The sequence below is a fragment of the Sus scrofa genome, chromosome 1 (genome assembly GCF_000003025.6).
Source record: "Sus scrofa isolate TJ Tabasco breed Duroc chromosome 1, Sscrofa11.1, whole genome shotgun sequence".
In the NCBI taxonomy this organism is placed as follows: domain Eukaryota; kingdom Metazoa; phylum Chordata; class Mammalia; order Artiodactyla; family Suidae; genus Sus; species Sus scrofa.
This window is the reverse complement of record NC_010443.5, coordinates 236,259,597-236,279,110: the sequence shown is the minus strand read 5'-3', so window position 1 is coordinate 236,279,110 and position 19,514 is coordinate 236,259,597. Positions and strand designations below refer to the sequence as shown.

General features: G+C 41.8%; 1 protein-coding gene across 3 annotated transcripts in view; it reads right to left on the bottom strand.

The window, feature by feature from the left end:
• The window catches only part of RUSC2 (RUN and SH3 domain containing 2), a 57,044-nt gene extending 43,848 nt beyond the window's left edge, over positions 1-13,196 (bottom strand). The window contains exon 1 of one of the 3 annotated variants that reach the window (XM_001927812.5): positions 12,884-13,196. The gene's annotated coding sequence lies outside the window, so the exon portion shown is untranslated. The remainder of the gene's footprint in view (positions 1-12,883) is intronic. The other 2 variants (XM_005660219.3, XM_021065615.1) reach the window with 2 other exon arrangements.

Genomic DNA, 19,514 nt, shown 5'->3' with positions numbered 1-19,514 from the left:
CAACTGTAATGAATGTGAATCAGGAATTTCTTCTTTGCTTGAACCTAAATTCTTCCTATTGCCTTTTTGAGACTGTACTCCCATTCAGTTTATCAATTCACAGTAGAGTATCTTGTCACTGTCAGACTCAGTGTTTTTTTCAACAGGTATACTAACTACCTCAAAATCTTTTAACCCTCATGGCTTTCTCTGTTCTTTGTCCCCCTGAAAGTTGTAAAGTGGCTCTGTCCCAGGAAACATCCCGAGGGAACACAGAGAAAAGACGATTAGAGTGAATTTGCAAGTTATCTATGAATCAAGAATTTCCCACCCAGTGAATACAGCAAAATCAGGTACTTGACTCTCTGAATTGTTCACCTGTCAGCAGAAAACAGGGGAAGTGAGTCCTCTACATAAATTCATAGGCTAAGATTCTCCTTAAAAGGTTTAATTATTTCCAGACATGTACCCCAGGAGACCCAAGTCCCAGAGCTTCTGCTGTAGACAAGCCTTTCTAGTCTACTCTCTCTTCAAATTCCTACAATCAGTGCTCTAATTCCAGGCTCCCCTTTAACACCTCTTTCAAGGATTATTAATTCAATCTTTGGGCAAAGATTTCTATCAGCCAGGAACAAAGACTATTGCTAGGAATACAGTGGGTAAACAAAACAGATATCTTTTGCCCTCATGGAGTTTACAATCTAGTGAAGGAAGGCAGACAATCACACAAATAAAAATTACAAAGTGTGATAACTACCATGAAAATAGAGAGTATTAGGAGGACCTGGTTAAGACTTGATTAGTAGGTCAGAGAAGGCCTCTCTGGTCAACAGATGTTTATGTTGAGCCTTTAAAGGTGATACAAAAGGAAGTTAAACAGGTGAAAAATGGGGAACAACATTCCAGGCAGAGGGAATGACATATGCGAAAGGCCCTTAGGCAGAAAAATGGTTGGTATCTTAGAAAAACTGAAAGAAAAACTGTGTCATTGAAAGCGTCCATCATATTTGGCAACTGGGAATTCAGTGGTGATCTTAACATAGACCATTTCAGGGGAGTGGTTGGTTGAAATGACTCAGGAGAGAGTGCAAAAGTGAACGGAAAATTGAGTAGAAAGGGTAGGTAGTCAATGAAGTTGGCTGTTAGTAATGACACAGTCAATACCCAGAAGATGATGTAGCTTCAGAGGATTTATTGTCAAATTAATATTGGTTTTTATCAAATTAATATATGCACGTGGTTACAAAGTTAAATTGTACTATAAAATTTACGATGTGGGAGTTATAAATTGTATGCGTACTTAATTATTTGTTTTATTTTATTTTTGTCTTTTTTAAGGGTTGCACCCACAGCACATGGAGGTTCCCAAGCTAGGGGCTGAATCAGCTACCAACCTATGCCACAGCCACAGCAATACCAGATCTGAGCCACATCGGTGATCTACACCACACCTCACGGCAATGCCAGATCCTTAACCCACTGAGCCAGGCCAGGGATCAAACCTGCATCCTCATGGATGCTAGTCAAATTCGTTTCTGCTAAGCCATGATGGAAACTCCTATTTCTTGACTTGTTTTTTTTTGGTCTTTTGTCATTTTAGGGCTGCACCTAAGCCACAGCCAATGCCAGATCAGAGCCGAGTCTTCAACCTACACTGCAGCTCACAGCAACGGCAACACCAGATCCTTAACCCACTGAGCGAGGCCAGGGATCATACTGCACCCTCACAGACACTATGTTGTGTTCTTAACCCACTGATCCACAATGAGAACTCCTTTAAAAATTTGTATTATTATTTTTGGCTGCTCCCACAGCATGCACAAGTTCCAGGGCCAGGGATCAAACCCATGACACAGCTGCAACCCAAACCACAGCAATGACAAAGCCTTAACCTACTGTGCCACCGGGGAACTCCATGTAAACTTTAAAAAAGAGAGAGTTAAAAAATTTCTCTATCTTCCTAATGTTCTAAATTTTCATGAGATACCCTGATGTAGGCTATTTCTACTGGTTTTGCTGAACATTCAGTGGGCCCTTTCAATTTGGCGACTCATGTTCTTCAGTTCTGGGAAATGCACTTGTATTCTTTCTTCCTTTTTTTTTTTTTTAATAACTTCCTCTCACCGATGTTGAAGGTATAGAAAAGAGAGGAATTAAATGAGGAAGCAACACCCCTGAGAAGCAGTAGTGGCTCAAAAATTTCTATATAGGTTGAACTTAGGATCAGCAAACAGATCCAAAGGGGTGTGGGGAAGTGGGGTGGCATGAGGGAATTGTCTTGAAGTTCTATTTGTATAGCAATAAGTGTTTTTACTTAGAATGTACATTTATTTGGGGTAGCTTACAAAGTATATCACTTAGGTATGATACTCTCTGTTGTAAAAAGAAAAAAACCCTCAAAACAGGAATTCTCCTGGGGCACAGCAGGTTAAGGATCCAGTGATGTTACTGTAGTGGCTTGGGTCACTGCTATGGCATGGGTTCAATCCCTGGCCCAGAAACTTCCACTTGCTATGGGTGCACCCCCCAGAAAACATCAGAACACCTAAACAATAGAGGATGTGCAATCCAGTGCACCAGGAAGAGATTAGCTTCTGTTAGGAGGTGGGATACTTCCTCCTCTGCAACTAGTGAAGAAAGGATGCCTACAGACACATTTGCAGATTGGTGGTAGGAAGTAAGAACGTTCATGTTTGATGGCTTCCTTTTTCTTTGAGCTATATGAGTCAAGGTCATCAACAGACTATATGAAGAGAAAAGGAAGGGTCAGAGGTTGAGTAGGGTAGTGAAGGTATAAAATATTTGCTATAAAGAGTGGATGGGGAGTTCCCGTCGTGGCGCAGTGGTTAACGAATCCGACTAGGAACCATGAGGTTGCGGGTTCGGTCCCTGCCCTTGTTCAGTGGGTTAACGATCCGGCGTTGCCGTGAGCTGTGGTGTAGGTTGCAGACGCAGCTCGGATCCCGCGTTGCTGTGGCTCTGGTGTAGGCCGGTGGCTACAGCTCCGATTCAACCCCTAGCCTGGGAATCTCCATATGCCGCGGGAGCGGCCCAAGAAATAGCAACAACAACAACAAAAGACAAAAGACAAAAAAAAAAAAAAAAAAAAAAGAGTGGATGGGATCATTGTACAAGTATAAATGTAATAAATTCATTGAGTAATAAAAAAAAACGACAAGCAGTTTCATGGAGTCCCTTTGTGGCTCAGCAGGTTAAGGATCCAACAGTGTCACCGCTGCAGCTCGGGTCCCTGTTGTGGCACAGGCTCGATCCCTGGCCTGAGAACTTTTTCATGCCTCGGGTGTGGCCAAAAAGAAAAAAAAAGAAAAATAACAAAACCAAAATGACTCATCGTTCCTGTCACTGGAGCTGTTCAGGAAGATTCTGGGGCTTGCAATTGCTCTCTCTGTGCCAAAGCGTTTTGTGGCATGTATATCTATATTTAAGGTGAATTACAATTAATTTATTTTCAATCTTTTTGAGATTTTTAAAATATCTTTACATCATTTGTGAAACTTTGGGATTAAAAAAAGAAAAATGAAAACCCCAAGGCTGATCTCAATTAAAAAAAAAAAAGACACATAATATAAAAACCATTAAAAAAAAAGTTAAAAAAACAAGAAAACCCAGGCTGAGAATTAAAATAAATAAATAAATAAAAAGAGTGGATGGAGTTCCCTGGAGGCTCAGCTGGTTAAGGATCTGGCATTGAAACTGCTATGGCACAGGTTTGATCCCTGGCCCAGAAACTTCCACATGTCTTGGGCGCAGCCAAAAAAATAAGGGTGGAGGACTAACCTTGTTAGAGGAATAGACTAAGGTTGCTGACCAACAGAAGTTTGATGACGATGAATTTAAAGTGACACTACATCTACTGGACTGTACAATTTTCTCTAGCTTCTTAAGTACAGACAAAAAGTGAGAGGTTATGTTTTTTCAGAATTAGGCTCATTACAAGGTAACTATATATATATTTTTTTCTTTTTTTTTTGGTCTTTTTGCCTTTTCTAGGGCCGTTCCCCGAAGCATGTGGAGGTTCCCAGGCTAGGGTCTAATCGGACCTGTAGCTGCCAGCCTACACCACAGCCACAGCATCTGTGACCCACACCACAGCTCACAGCAACGCTGGATCCTTAACCCACTGAGCAAGGCCAGGGACAGAACCCGCAACCTCATGTTTCCTAGTCGGATTCATTAACCACTGAGCCACAACAGGAACTCCAGGTAAGTATATTTTTAAAAGAACGATTGTAATATCAACGAAGCTTTAATGAAGTTAAGGACTACTAGTGAGGGTATTTCAACAAGTGAATACAATATGTTAAGCCATCAACCATAAAGCCTGAATAGCAACATGGACAAATGCTTATAAAATAAAGTTAATTAAAAGAAAACAGATACAGGAGTTTCCACTGTGGCTCAGCTGTAGTATCCATGAGGACATGGGTTTGATCCCAGGTCAACTACGATCCATGAGGACATGGTGGTGAAGGTCAGCAGCTGCAGCTCTGATACAAACTCTAGCCTGGGAACTTCCATGTGCCACGGGTGTGGTGCTAAAAAGACAAAAAAAAAAAAAAAAAAAATCCAAACCCCCAAACAAATAAACAAAACCAAATAAAAGTAGATTAAAAAATAAAATTTATAAATAAAAGATATGAAGTAATTTTAATGCTAACAATTATATTTCTGCAAAATTATATATGCATGTGAACAGAAAGGATAGGCAGATAGGAATTATAGGTAACAAATTTCTTTTTATTATTGTTGTTTTATTTAAAAAAATTTTTTAATTTATTTGTTTATTGGCTTTTTGGGGCCACACCCACGGCATACGGAGGTTCCTAGGCTAGGGGTCGAATTGAAGCTGTAGCCACTGGCCTATACCACAGCCATAGTAATGCTGGATCCTAGCCTCGTCTTCGACCTACACCATAGCTCACAGCAATGCTGGATCCTTAACCCACTGAGCAGAGGCCGGGGATCAAATTCACAACCTCGTGGTTCCTAGTTGGGTTCGTTGACCTCTAATCCACGACAGGAACTCCTGTATATTTATTTTAATTTTAAAAACTTCTACTCATGTTCAAGTTCAACTCACTCATAGATCTCCTTTTTGTAAGGCTTTCTTACCTAGTCTACTTACTCGTCATAACTGACCACTCTGTCATCTTTAAAAGTTGTTCTATAGGGCTAAAATGAAATTCATCAGGCCAGTCTATAATTTCCGCAAATGTCACTAAATTCATGGACCTTTGGTTTTGCTATTGCAAAACAAAACAAAACAAAACACCTCAGGAATGTAGCAGATTTGCTGAACCAGGCTTAAAGTCAGTTCAACCGCCAAAATTCATTCATATATATTCATTCATATATTCTACAAAAAAGTTAAAGTGAACTTATACTATTTGTCTGGCATTGTGCTGGGCACTAGGAAAATATAACAGAAAACAGTCTTTCATAAGTTAGGAGGAAAAGGATAGGAAAACCTTTGGCCTAAGCTTGACAATCACAAAGGGCTCCAAATAAGCCTTTTATCCTTATATACAGGTGAAGTTATAACCATAGTCATTAAAAAAAAAACTCTATTGACATATAATTCACATACAGAAAAATTTTAGTTTTTTAAAGTGTCCAGTTCAGTGTTTTTTAGTGTATTCACAGTTGTGCAACTATCACCAGTCTAATTTCACAATATTTTATCACTCCTAAAACAAACTCTTTTATCCATTGACCTCATTTCCTACAGTTGAAACTACTTTATTAGTTATAATAGTTTTTTGTGTCTACCTTATCATTTTCTATACAAGATCATGTCATCTGCAAATAGTTCTACTTCCTTTCCAATGGGAGTATATTTTATTTCTTTTTCTTGTCTCTTTGCTCTGGCTAGAACTTGCAATACAAGGTTGGCTAAGAACAGCCTACCTTCTCTTATTCATGATCTTAGAGGAAAAGCTTTTTTTTTTTTGTCTTTTTGTCTTTTTGCCATTTCTAGGGCCACTCCTGCAGCATATGGAGGTTCCCAGGCTAGGGGTTGAATCGGAGCTGTAGCCACCAGCCAACGCCAGAGCCACAGCAACTCGGGATCCGAGCCGCGTCTGTGACCCACACCACAGCTCATGGCAATGCTGGATCCTTAACCCACTGAGCAAGGCCAGGGATCGAACCCACAACCTCATGGTTCCTAGTTGGATTCGTTAACCACTGTGCCACGACAGGAACTCCTAGGGAAAGCTTTTTGTTGCCACAAAACTCTGAGACATAATCAACCACTGCTATAAGCCACTAAGTTCTGGGGTGACTGTTATATGATAATACATAAGTGAGACAAATATTTAAATCACTATGATTTGGGGGTATTTAAAAGGAAATAATTAGCCTTATAGAAAAACTCTAGCTATCTAGATAGAGCCTTCAGAGAATAGGTTGGTCTGGATAACAAAGTTTGGTAGTATCTTTAAATAAACAGAACACAACATCCTTCAAATAAGAAAACAACATTTTGGAAGAAAAACAACTCCAGGATGAATGGGATCAGCAGTAGGTCCCCAACGCTCCCATCTTGAGTTTTTGCTTTTCCTTGGGGTCACTGAATCCTACCTATACTGACTTTAGGAATACTCTGATTTCCTTTATTTTTTTTTTCTTTACCTGAACATGGATAAAAAGTAATTTTTCATTTATCCCTAAGTACACTAAAGATAAGGCTGTATTTTCTTTCTTAAAATAATTACACAAGAAAAGAAAGGATGTACAAAAGTATAAAACAGATAAACAAGTTAAATATGGATTTTAGGATCCTAAGATAAACTTAAGTATAAAGTTTGGATCCTAAAATACCTAAATCTAGCCAGAAGTTGGCTGGCTAGATTCTTTTTTTCCCTCTCCATCTGGTTATCAATTTGTTGTCCTGACCACAGGACCTCACACAAGAAGCCAAAAACATAGCAGTTATTTCAGAGCTCACTATCTCATCTTCCTGGAGAAGATAAACGACTCTCTTATTAAACAAGAGTTCCAGAGAACAGATGTTTTCTTCTTCAAGTACTAAAATGAATTTTTAAAAAAATTTTAGGTATTTTGGTAAAACTTTTCCAAAATGTACTTTTACTTATACACTTTTGATTTATACACAGTATACAGGCTATAACTTAACCTCTTCTTAACGACTCACTGTTAACACTAATATACTAAGCTAAAATACAGTTCTGTTCTCAGTGCCTATTAAGGACTTTCATCCTTAACCATCAAACCAAAGCAATCATCAAACCTCTAAGACTGTGTATTAAGAGTAAATATGGTTCGCTTTTGCCATTTTTATGGAACATAGTAATGAAAGTCTTATACAGAGCAGTCAGGTAAGAAAAAGAAATAAAAGGCATCTGCATCTCTGTTGGCAGATATGATTTTATATGTAGAAAACCTTAAAGATCTGCCCTCCACCAACATTTAGAATTAATAAATGAATGGGGCAAAGTTGCGGGATACAAAATCAACTATAAAAATCAGTTGTGGGAGCTTTCTTGTGTGCTGTGGGTTAAGGATCTGGCATTGTCACTGCAGCAGGCTGGGTCACTGCTGTGGCATGGGTTCAATCCCTGGCCCAGGAATTTCCATATGCCGCAGATGCGGCCAAAAAAAAAAAAAAAAAAAAAAAAAATCAGTTGTCTTTCTAGACAATAACCATCTGAAAAATAAAGTAAGAAAATAATTCCATTTACAATAACATGAAAAAAAATATTTAGGAATAAACTTAACCAAGAAGGTAAAGGCTTATACACTGAAAACTATACAATGTTATTGGAAGAAATGAAAGAAGATACAAATAAATGGAAAGATAGCCTGTGTTCATGGATGGTAAGACTCAACATTATCAAGATATTAATATCTGCAATATGTGACAACATAGATGGACATTATACTAAGTGAAACAGGCTAATCACAGAATGACAGATATTGCCTGATTCCACTTATATGAGGAATCTAAAATAGTTAAATTCATGAATCAAAGAATAGAATGATGATTGACTGGGGGAGAGGGGAGTGAGGAGTTGTTCAATGGCCTAAAAATTTGTTAAAAGGGTAAAGCTCATGTTAAGCATTCTTTCCACAATAATAAAAAGATGTTGGGGAGTTCCTGTCGTAGCTCAGTGGATTAAGAACCTGACATAGTGTCTATGAGGATGCAGGTTTGATCTGTGGCCTTGCTCAGATGTGGGTTAAGGATCTGGTGTTGCTATGAGCTGCAGTGTAGGCTGCAGATGCAGCTTGCATCTAGCGCTGCTATGGTTGTGGCACAGGCCTGCAGCTATGGCTCCAATTTGACCCCCAGTCCAGGAACTTCCATATGTCGCAGGCATGGCTGTAAAAAGAAAAAAAAGGAAAAAAAAAAAAGATGTTAACTACCAAATGGGATCCACATTTTTATGCAGAAATAGAAAAACCACCCTAAAATTTGCATGAAATCACAAGGGATCCTGAATAGTCAAAAAAATCTTGAGTTCCTGCTGTGGTGCAAATGGATTGATGCCATCTCTGCATCACCAGGATGCAGGTTCGATCCCCAGCCTAACACAGCGGGTTAAAGGATTTGACACTGTCACACCTGCAGCATAGGCCACAACTGTGGCTTGAATCTGATCCCTGGCTCAGGAACTCCATATTCCATAGATGGCCAAAAAAGAAAAAAAATATATTGAAAAAGCAGAACAAGGTTGTAGGATTCTGACACTGAATTCAGCAATGATTTCCTGGCTATGACACTAAAAGCACTGGCAACAATGAAAAAATTGGTAAACTGGGTGGACCTCATGAAAATTCCCGTCACGGTGCAGTGGAAATGAATCCGACTAGGAACCATGAGGTTGCAGGTTTGATCCCTGGCCTCACTCAGTGGGTTAAGGATCTGACGTTGCTGTGAGCTGTGGCGTAGGTCACAGATGAGGCTCGGATCCTGAGCTGCTGTAGCACTGGTATAGGCTGGCACCAATAGCTCTGATTAGACCCCTAGCCTGGGAACCTCCATATGCCATAGGTGCGGCCCTAAAAAGGACAAAAAGACAATAAATAAATAAATAAATATAACTTTTGTGTATCAAAGGATACTATCAACAGAGTGAAAAAGTAACCCATGAATGAGAGAATATAGTTTTAAATCATAATATCTGATAAGGGACTTCTATCCTGAATATAGAAAGAACTCTTACAATTCAACAATAGAAAGACATATAACCTAATTAAAAAATGGGCAAAGGGAGTTCCCTTGTGGCACAGAGGGTTAAGGATCCAGTGTTGTCACTGCAGTAGCCAAGGTCACTGCTGTGGCATGGGCTCAATCCCTGGCTCAGGAACTTCCACATGCTGTGGGTGTGATCAAAAAAGATGAAAAAAAAATGGGGAAAGGATTTCAATAGACATTTCTTTATAGAAGACATAAAAACGGTCAGCAAGCACATGAAAAAATACTAAACATCACTAATCATTAGAGAAATAGAAATTAAAACCACAATGAGATACCGCTTCACACCCATTAAGATGACTATAAATTTAAAAACAAAACAGAAAATAAGCGTTGGCAAATCTATGGAAAAACTGGAATGCTTTACATTGCTGGTAGGAATGTAAAATGGTACAGCCACTGTGAAAAATGGTATGGCAGTTCCTCAAAAAATTAAACGTAGAATTATATGATTCAGCAGTTCCATTTCTGGGTATATAGGCAAAGGAATTGAAAACAGGGATCATATTTGTACACCATTTTCCATAGCAGCTTTATTCTCAATAGCCAAAAGGTTGAAGCAACTCAAGTGTCCATCGATGGATGAATGGATAAAAAGAATGTGGAATATACATACAATGAATATTATTCAGCCTTAAAAAGGGAAGGAAATTCAGATACAAGTGACCACATGGATGTACCCTGAAGGATGTACTAGTCACAAAGAGAGAAATATTGTAAGATTTGACTTATATGAAGTACCTAGAGTAGTCAAATTCATGGAGAAAGAAAGTAGAATGGTGGTTGTCAGGGGCTGGGAGAAAAGGAAATGAGTTATTTAATGAGTATGCAGTTTTAGTTTGAGAAAATGAAAAAGTTCTGGAGAGAGGTGGTAGTGATGGCTGGACAACAATATGAATGTACTTAATGACAATGAACTGTATACTTAAGAATGGTTAAAATGATAGATTTTATGTTATATATGTTTTACCAGAACTTTTTAATAAAAGAATAAATGTGGTACAAGAGGTTCTGATGTAAGCTATAATTTTTCTTTAAAATGCACCCACACCCCACCCTCATCCCTTGAAGTCCCTCTCAGAGTAATGTTTACATCTGGCCACTCAAAATAACATGCTCATTTTGCATGACAGATTCATTTGACAGGAACTACAACATCATATGTCAATGTATGAGTGGGTGTTTTCTGGGTAACCTCAACACTGATCAAGTGGATGATCACTACAGAATCTGCCCTTACCCTAACATGCAGTGAGTGAGCCATCTCAGTCAAGTGACTTTTAATAGGCTGCTCAGTCACTGTGTGTAACAGAAGAAAAGGGTGAGTTATTGTCCTAAATTTGTAGAGAGGAAAAATAGAACACACAAGCCTTCCCGTGAACTAGGGTTACCAGATTTAGCAAATAAAAATACAGGATACTCTGTTGTTTATCTTAAATTCAAATTTAACTTGGCATCCTGTATTTTATCTGGCAACAGTCTGAAGTACTGGAAATGAAGATAAATTACATAAAATAATCCAGAGTTTTTTGGGATTATTGAGATTTCAACAGGGACTCTAGACAGGGAAAAGTAGAAAAGCCCATTATAAACTTACTGGTTAACCAAAAACTAAACTCAAAAACTGGTCTACAGGCACGATGTCCACGCTTAACCCAGCTCAGGAGCCCCTTTCTGCTTTCAGAAAAATCTGAAATTCCTGATCCAAGATTTACTTTATAAAGTTATAATGATAAGTCAGAGAATAGGAAAAAGAAAAAGTAAAGGATATATTAAAGCTAGAAATGGTTGAGAACATACCCAGGTTCTAGTTAGGCAGGCCTGGCCTCAAAAAGGGACCTTAAACACAGCATAAAAATCAGAGGAAACCAGATTTTGACTTTCCTCAGAGCAGAAACAGCGAGGATGACTGCCTTATAGCCATACATATGAGGGACACAAGTAGCAGAACACCAGAGATCTGGTGGTATCTCCCCTCCTCTAAACCATACCACTGCTTAATTTCCGTGGAGCCTCTTAAGAAACTCCAGCCATTGCTTTTACCTACACTCTGAGCCCCAGGTACAATAATGCTACTAGTAGTCAGGCAAACTATTTCTTAGCTTATAAATTCCCACAGCTTTCCAGCCATTGTTTCAATACTCAGCAATATCATCTACTTCCCCGTGGAACCTGGGCGAAAACTGAGGTCTCAGAACCCTGTCTTAGCTTCAGCAAACTGAATCTTTTCAGATCATCCTCCTAGAAATCAACAAAACAGGTTTCAGGCTCTCTGTTCTTAGAGAAAAACATCTTTAAAAGGCCTATGTTCTTATTTACTACAGATATGTCCACAAAGTGGTAATCCCTGCCCCATTCCGGTCTACTGAGATATAAATGGCCCATATATGGCCTGATCATACCGTAGCAGTATTTAGGAATCTTTGAATATTTCTCACACTAGGCCAGCCTGGGATTTCTATTCCAGTGGGGGTGGGGAAGAGATGTACTCAAGAACTAAAGGGTAAAATAACTGAGATCCTTCATTCCTCCAACCTGTCCCGAAGCACCAGCAGACCAGTTACACCAAGTCGGATTTAAAGGCTGTAGTTAGCCTCCACAATTCTTCCCTAAAGGGAGCAGCCAGTCTCTGGAGCAGAGGATCGGGTAGGGATCATCCCGGCAAAGCTCTCTCAAGATTATCTGGGCAGCCTCTAAAGGCACTGACCAGTAAAAATTCCCGGGTCATGACTTTGGTAAACAGAACATAAAGGGAAAACCGCTGATATGTAGAGGCTCCTATATAAAAGAAATCAGACGCATGAATTGAAAACTGCATATATTCAGTTCTATGCTCCCAATGAGTGCAAGTAGCCCTCCAGATTGCCCCCCCCCCGCCCCCCGTCAAGTAGGTAGTGATATTTTCCCCTCTAAAGCACTCTGCCTCACAGTCTCTGCATTGGGCTCATTCACCCACCCATCATACATTTACTGAATGCTACCATGTGCCAGGCACTGTGCTGGGCGTTGTAGATAAAAATGAACAGTGAATGGTTCTTGCCTTCAGAGCTGTCCCCTGATGTCCTCAGGGCCAGCTTGGCAAGCCCAAGCCAGCCCTGGGCAACGGGATGACAGCGCCCTTTGCAGCAGGTTAAGAGTGGTGGCAGGGGGCTGGCAAAACTGCCAGGCCAAAGGTTTTCTCAAGGTAAAACTGGATGCAGATACCAGCTTGGCAACCAGGGGCCAAAAGGGCGGAGGGTGCAAAGGACCCGGGCTGGGTGCTGGGCTACCGCGCTACCGCAGGGCGGTCACAGGAGATGCAGTACAACGATGACTACTGGGCACGAGTCAACTGAGGGGGTGTCTCCGAAGGGCAGTTTGAGAGACGGTTGGCTTGGAGCTGGGGAGACGCCTGAAAGGATGGTTGGTCCTGGGTGTCTGAGGGTTCAGTGTACGGCGGAGCTGAAGTGTCAGGGCAGGCTGAAGATGGAGCTTGCTCGAGGGGGTCGGAGAAGATGCGAGGGAGGGTGGGCCTGAGGGAACCAGGGGGAAAGGCTGAGCGTCCGGGCGGGGGCGCTAAGGGCTGGATAGGTGGGCCTTTCTCCTAAAGGATCGTTTGCAACGGGAAGGCAGTGGGTCTCCGGGACTCCGCCCGCCCCCAGGTTTCTCGCCTCAGCGTCCTACCTGATTTCTCGCCTCACTGTGCTCCCACGGCGAAGGCGGCGACGTAGTCTCGAGCACTCCAGGGGTCGCGTTGCAGCCGGGACAAGCAGACGTCCCCCGCCTCTCTAGACAGCTTGGTAACGCCCGCTACCCCCTGCAGCTGTGGCGCTGATGGTCCAACCCGAGTCTCCCTCATGCCGCCCCTCCGGACGACCCGTGGTTCGGTCCGCTGGGCCCGCGAGGGCTCACCCACCGCCCCTGCTCCCGCTGCAATAGGCGCAACGAGTCACGCGCAGTGCTTTCCCGCGAGGGAAGCGGCGAGGCTTTGGCTGTGGACCCGCCCTCTGCGGCTGGCGCCCCGCCCCTTCGGGTGGTGCCGGGTTAAGAGCACTGCCTTGTGCTGGAACCCAGAGAACCTTCGCGCAGCTTTAACACCCTGTGGAAGGGAGGTGCATTTGTGCCCCCACCTTTGGCTAAGGCCTCGATTCTCTGCCTGACACCCGGGTGGAACCTCTTGGGAAAACCAGAAAAAGAAAACTAAAGCCTGATCTCAGCCGGGACCGAGTGAACTAGAATCACCTGTGGGGTGGAGTAGGGGTTGGGTGGTGCGGCAGGCTTTGGTTTATTTGTTTGTTTATTTATTTATTTATTTCTGTGATTGGGGCTTATGGAAGTTCTTGGGCCAGGGAATGAATCTAAGCTACAGCAGTGACCGGAACTGCTGCTGTGACAATACTGGATCCTTAACCCTCTCTGTTGCAGGAGAACTCCCAGGCTTTGATATTTTTTCAAGTATCCCATTGTATAGCCAGGGTAAAGAAAAACCTGGTAAAATCTAGAATGGACAAAGACTCCTTCAGCCAAAAATTTAGTCAGGCTAAGTCTGCCCCCGGGGGTTAGGCTCATCTTTGGGCTTCTCTCTGTGTCCCTGTACAATTCAGTTTTGAGCAAGGATCCCTGTAAATCAGTTTGTTGAAAAATCGAACACCCTTGGTATCTGACCACCTTTGATATTTTAGCACCTTGGTCTGCCTCCAGCAAAAATTCTTTTGAGTTGGTCTACTAAGAATCCCCCTTATTCCTGATGTTTCTTATTGGTAACTGCTATGATCATATCCCTCCAAAATTTATATGTTAAAATCCTAACCTGCAAAGATTAAGTGGGGCCTTCGGTAAGTGATTAGGTCATGAGGAGCACACGGGATTAGGATTAGTGGTTTTATAGATCTCATAGAGCTCCCTAGCCCAATCCTCCAGGTGAGAAGTCTGTGACAAGAGGGCACTTAGCAACCCAGTCTCCAGAACTGTGAGAAATTTGTCTATAAACTACTCAGTTTGAAGTGTTTTATTATAGCAGCCCAAATTGACGAAGGCTGTACTTTTCCACCCACTGACCTCTACCACTACTCTGTTTCTGGGCTGATAAATTACCATTGTCTTTGTTGGGGTCGGAGTTGAGCTCAATCTGTCCACCACTGCAACACTCTGCTGCAGTGGTCTCTACCTACTCCATGGTTCCACCCCGCTACTTAAAGTATGCCTTACTACTCTTTAACAAGTGTCATGAATAATTTTTTTGGGGGGGAAGTTCCTGGTCAGTGGTTAACGAATCCGACTAGAAACCATGAGGTTGTGGGTCCAATCCCTGGCCTTGCTCAGTGGGTTAAGGATCCAGCATTGCTGTGAGCTGTGGTGTAGGTTGCAGATGCGGCTCAGATCCCACATTGCTGTGGCTCTGGCGTAGGCCGGTGGCTACAGCTCCGATTCAACCCCTAGCCTGGGAACCTCCATATGCCGCAGGAGCGGCCCAAGAAATAGCAACAATAACAACAACAACAACAACAACAAAAAGACAAAAGACAAAAAAAAAAAAAAGTTTTTCTTTCTTTTTTCTTTTTTTTTTTTTTTTTTGTCTTTTTAGGGCCACACCCATGGCATATGAGGTTTCCAGGCTAGGGGTCAAATGGGAGCTACAGCTGCTGACCTACACCACAGCCACAGCAACGCAGGATCCAAGCCGCATCTGTGACTTACACCACAGCTCATGGCCACGCCGGATCCTACCCACTGAGCAAGGCCAGGGATTGAACCCATGTCCTTATGGATACTAGTCGAGTTTGTTAACTGCTGGGCCATGACAGGAACTCCTTTTTTTTTTTTTTTTTTTTGGTGTTTTTAGGGCTGCACCCGTAGCACATGGAAGTTCCCAGGTTAGAGGTAGAATTGAAGCTACAGCTGCCAGCCTACATCACAGCCACAGTATGCCAGATCCAAGCTGCATCTGTGACCTACACTGAAGCTTGTGGCAACACCAGATCCTTTAACCCACTGAATGAGGCCAGGGATCAAAGCTGCATCCTCAAGTATACTAGTCGGATTCTTAACCTGCTGAGCCATAATGAGAACTCCAGTAATTTTTCCTTTAGCAGAACTCATGCACTTCCTGCTCCTAGGCAGGGTGTATGTGGGACACTGAGGATTCTGTTGTCTTCTATCTAGAGAAGGGTGGGCTCTGGTGGTCATTAAACAAACAGTTATTAGGACCCCTGTAGGGTTCTGTGAAAGAGTTAGAGACTAAGGCCCTGTGCTCTACGCACTCACAGGCTTATTGGGTCACAGTCAAGGAAACAGGTAATATGTCATACTGTATAATGCATTCTCAGGCTTCGCAAAAGTAATGTGAGCTGAGCTTTGAAAAAGGAGTGGGAGGTAAAGGGTGTGCAGGAATCAGTATGTTTAAAAGAACAAAGGGGCAATATAACCGACATGATTGAGATGTTGGACACAATGGAGATAGCACAGCAGTGATGGTCAGGGGTGTGATGAGGAAGAGCCTTCCAGGACATACTAAAGAGTTGGGACTCATCTGGTAAGCAGTGGAGAGACACTGCAGGTGGAGGAAAGAGTGATAAATCAAATATGAATTTTAGAAATAAAATTTGGGGGACAAAGTGGAGAGGGCTAGGACTAGCAAGGAAGATCAATAAAGAACTGCATGTTTGTATAGTCAGATGGTCCAGGGTGGGGACTTAACCTAAACTAGGCTAACTGGAATCCCTCCCCTGAGAATTTGGAACTGTGGGAGAGAGAACTACACACTATTCATGGTTAGACTTATAATGGACATTTGAGACCAGTAAGTGACTATCTTTTACTTGCCAAATGGCCTGAGTAGCAGAGAAACCAATTTGCTGAGAAACATCAATCTGTTGCATAGAGAGGAGTCAAGTCTAGATATAAACTACTCTCTAGGTTCTTGGGACCTTCCAGCAGCTGGTTCTACTTCTTATTGAGGCCTCGCTTGATTCTTGCCCTGGGTTGATGACATATCCTTCTATCCATTCATATAGTCTCATTTTTAGCTTTAGCAAGTGTAGGTTATTTCCTGTTATTTATGTTAAGGGATAATTTTCAAAAAGGTAAAATCATGAGTCTTGTACAACTATAAAATAAGTCTAAATTAAACTCTCTAACTGAGGGAACCAGTAAGACCCAAAGACTGGTTCAAATAAACATTTGACTTTTCGAAATGTAAATTCTCTACCAGACAAAATTAATTTGCATCATTGGGGAGAGGAAAATCATTTGCATTGTTATGGACAGAAATATTTTGCATTATCATCAGTATCAGAACAGAACTGAACTTTAGAAATCTCACTCTAGTAAGAGTGTGGATATTTAATTAGAGGAAGGTAAAGAGACCATTTAGGAGATTGTGGTAATTATGAGGAGAAACGAGAAGGTCTGAATTAGAGCAGTGGCTGAGGGTTTAAATAAGAGGAGACAGATTCAAGAGAGATATAGGGTACAGAATTTATAGACTTAGTGATTAGCTTAATGTGTCATTGGGAGATGAGGGGAAAGTAGATCAAAAAGTCTAGGATGACTCCCAGGATGCTCCAAATGCTGAATCTTCTCCAAAACTCTTTGTACATATCTTCGAAGATTTGGGGCTAGAATTGCAGGGAAATGTTGGGGCTAGGACAATGCTCCCTTGTTTCTCTGTTTCTGGCAATGGCAAATAGGTTATTTTCTCCACAAATTCTTAAAAAAAAAGAGGCAGAGTGAGCCAAATGATCCTGTGACCTCTCCCTGTTCCCAAAAAGCTGTAGATGAGGAACAAGTGTAAACCTGGCCTACGTAAGTTGGAACTACCTCTGTGTTTTTGCTATTGGCAGCTATTCCATCTAGCTCAAGTAAAACAGTAAAAAGATTTCATCACTGAACCTAATTTCAGAAAGCCCCTCGTGGGGTGGGCTTCTGTTTATCTTGTTTGTTTGTTTCTTTGTTTTTGGCTTCCTACGTGGCATATGTAAATTTCTAGGCCAGGGATCCAACTTGTGCTGCAGCAGCAACCCAAGTGGCTGTAGTGAAAATGAAGGATCCTTAACTCGATGCACCACAAGAGAACTTCAAGCTTGAGGGTTTGGTTTGGTTTGGTTTGGTTTTTGGCTGTACCCTCAGAACTCAGAATTTCCTGGGCCAGGGATTGAACCCACAATGCAGCAGTGACCTGAGCAGCTGCAATGACAATGCCAGATCCCTAACCCACTGTGCCACAGGAAAACTCCTGGACAGCTGCTTTATTCTTCCTTCTATAGACTACATACCTTGGCCCACATATCTTTATACTTACAGCAAGTCATGGACACTTTAAAATGGAGGCCCCCCCTTCCTGAAACTATATACCCTTTTAGCAACTGTTCTCATCACTGACATAGGTTCTCAGAATTCTAATTTCCAGAGAGAGAAGACATATTGGGGTTATACATCCACTCTTGGCCAGTTGTGGTTAGGAGTAGTGGAGTCAACTGGCACAAACATGGCCACCTCGACCCACTCCATCATCAGGAGCTGTGAAGGAAGAGTCAGTCATCTATGGATTTAGGATCACTGAGTAAATCAGTAGACTTATTTGGTAAACCAGTGCCTGCATCTTTTGAGGCCAATCTACAAAGACCTTGGTTTTATCTTCAAAATATGTCCTCTATTCATCCACTTATTTCTTCACTGCTTCTACCCTAGTCTAAGCCACAACCATGCCATACCTGGACAACTGTAACTGCCTCCTCAGTAGTTTCCATGATGTCACGTTTGCACTCCTATTGTCCATAGCATAGCCTGAACAATCTTTTCAAACTGGGCTTAAAGCCCTCCACTGCTTCTCATCCTACCAATCTAACTATCCTTCCCTTTGCTCACCATGTCCTGATCACATTAGGCTTCTGTTTCTTACATACAAAGCTTGCTCCTGTCTTAGGGACTTTACACTACTTACTGTCTGGAATGTCTTTCCATTAGATGGTTGCAGAGCTAGATCCTTGTGGTCATTTAAATCTCATTTCATATGTTACTTCCTCAGAAAGTCCTTTTCTGACCACCAAATACAAATTAGCTACTCCCCTCCCCTCACAGTCTCTCACTGTTATGGAAGGTACTATAATATCTTCACAGCACTTACTACCTGAATGATCTTATTTATGTTGTTATTGTCTCTTCTACTAGAAATGTGAACTCTATGATAGCAGAAACCTTTTTTTGTTGTCTTTTACTATAATTGCAGCATCCAGAACAGTGCCCAGATCATGGTAGCCACTCAATAAATATCTGTTTTGTAGATGGGTGAATGTGATGAAAAGGAGTGTGTGTGTTTGTGTATAATTGGAACTTCGAAAAAATGGGATTTGTGGGGCATGTATAACCATAAAACCATTTTGTTTTCAACTATTTTAACCCACTGCATGAGACTATACTTCATGAATTTTCTGGTCATTTTTAGGTAGCAATCAGTACTTGTTACTTGAAGTTTCATTTGAATAATTAGGATGTCTGGACTAATGAAATTTTTTTTTCTTTTCTTTTTTGTCTTTTTGCCGTTTCTTGGGCCGCTCCTGCGGCATATGGAGGTTCCCAGGCTAGGAGTCCAAACGGAGCTGTAGCTGCCAGCCTACGCCAGAGCCACAGCAACACGGGATCCGAGCCGCATCTGCGACCTACACCACAGCTTACGGTAATGCCGGATCCTTAACCCACTGAGCAAGGGCAGGGATCAAACCCGCAACCTCATGGATCCTAGTCGGATTTGTTAACCACTGCGCCATGACGGGAACTCCTGAAATTATTTTTTAAACAGCAAATTTTAAAGTTTTTTCATCTCTCAGCTTGGCCCTATTGCAGGTGGCCACATGCAGTGGTGTGTAGTAGATGTCTATCTTTGCAAGCAGGGTAGAGGGAGGAGAAGGGCATCACTTTTTTTTTTTTTTTTTTTTTTTTTTTTTTTGTCATTTTAGGGCCTCACTAGCGGCATATTGAGGTTCCCAGGCTAGGGGTCAAATCAGAGCTATAGTGGCTCACCTATGCCAGAGCCACAGCAACACGGGATCTGAGCCATGTCTGCAACCTACGCTACAGCTCACAGCAAGGCTGGATCCTTAACCCACTGAGCAAGGCCAGGGATAGAGCCTGTGTCCTCATTGATGCTAGTCAGATTCGTTTCCACTGAGCCACTAGGGGAACTCCAGAAGAAGGTTATTATTTGACTAATACTGTCATAAACTAGTTTTAGTGTTTGGGAGGTAGCTAAAGGTATTTCTTTCTTTTTCTTTTTCTTTTTTTCTTTTCTTTTTAGTGATTTCCTCCCTGCTGGTGGAGA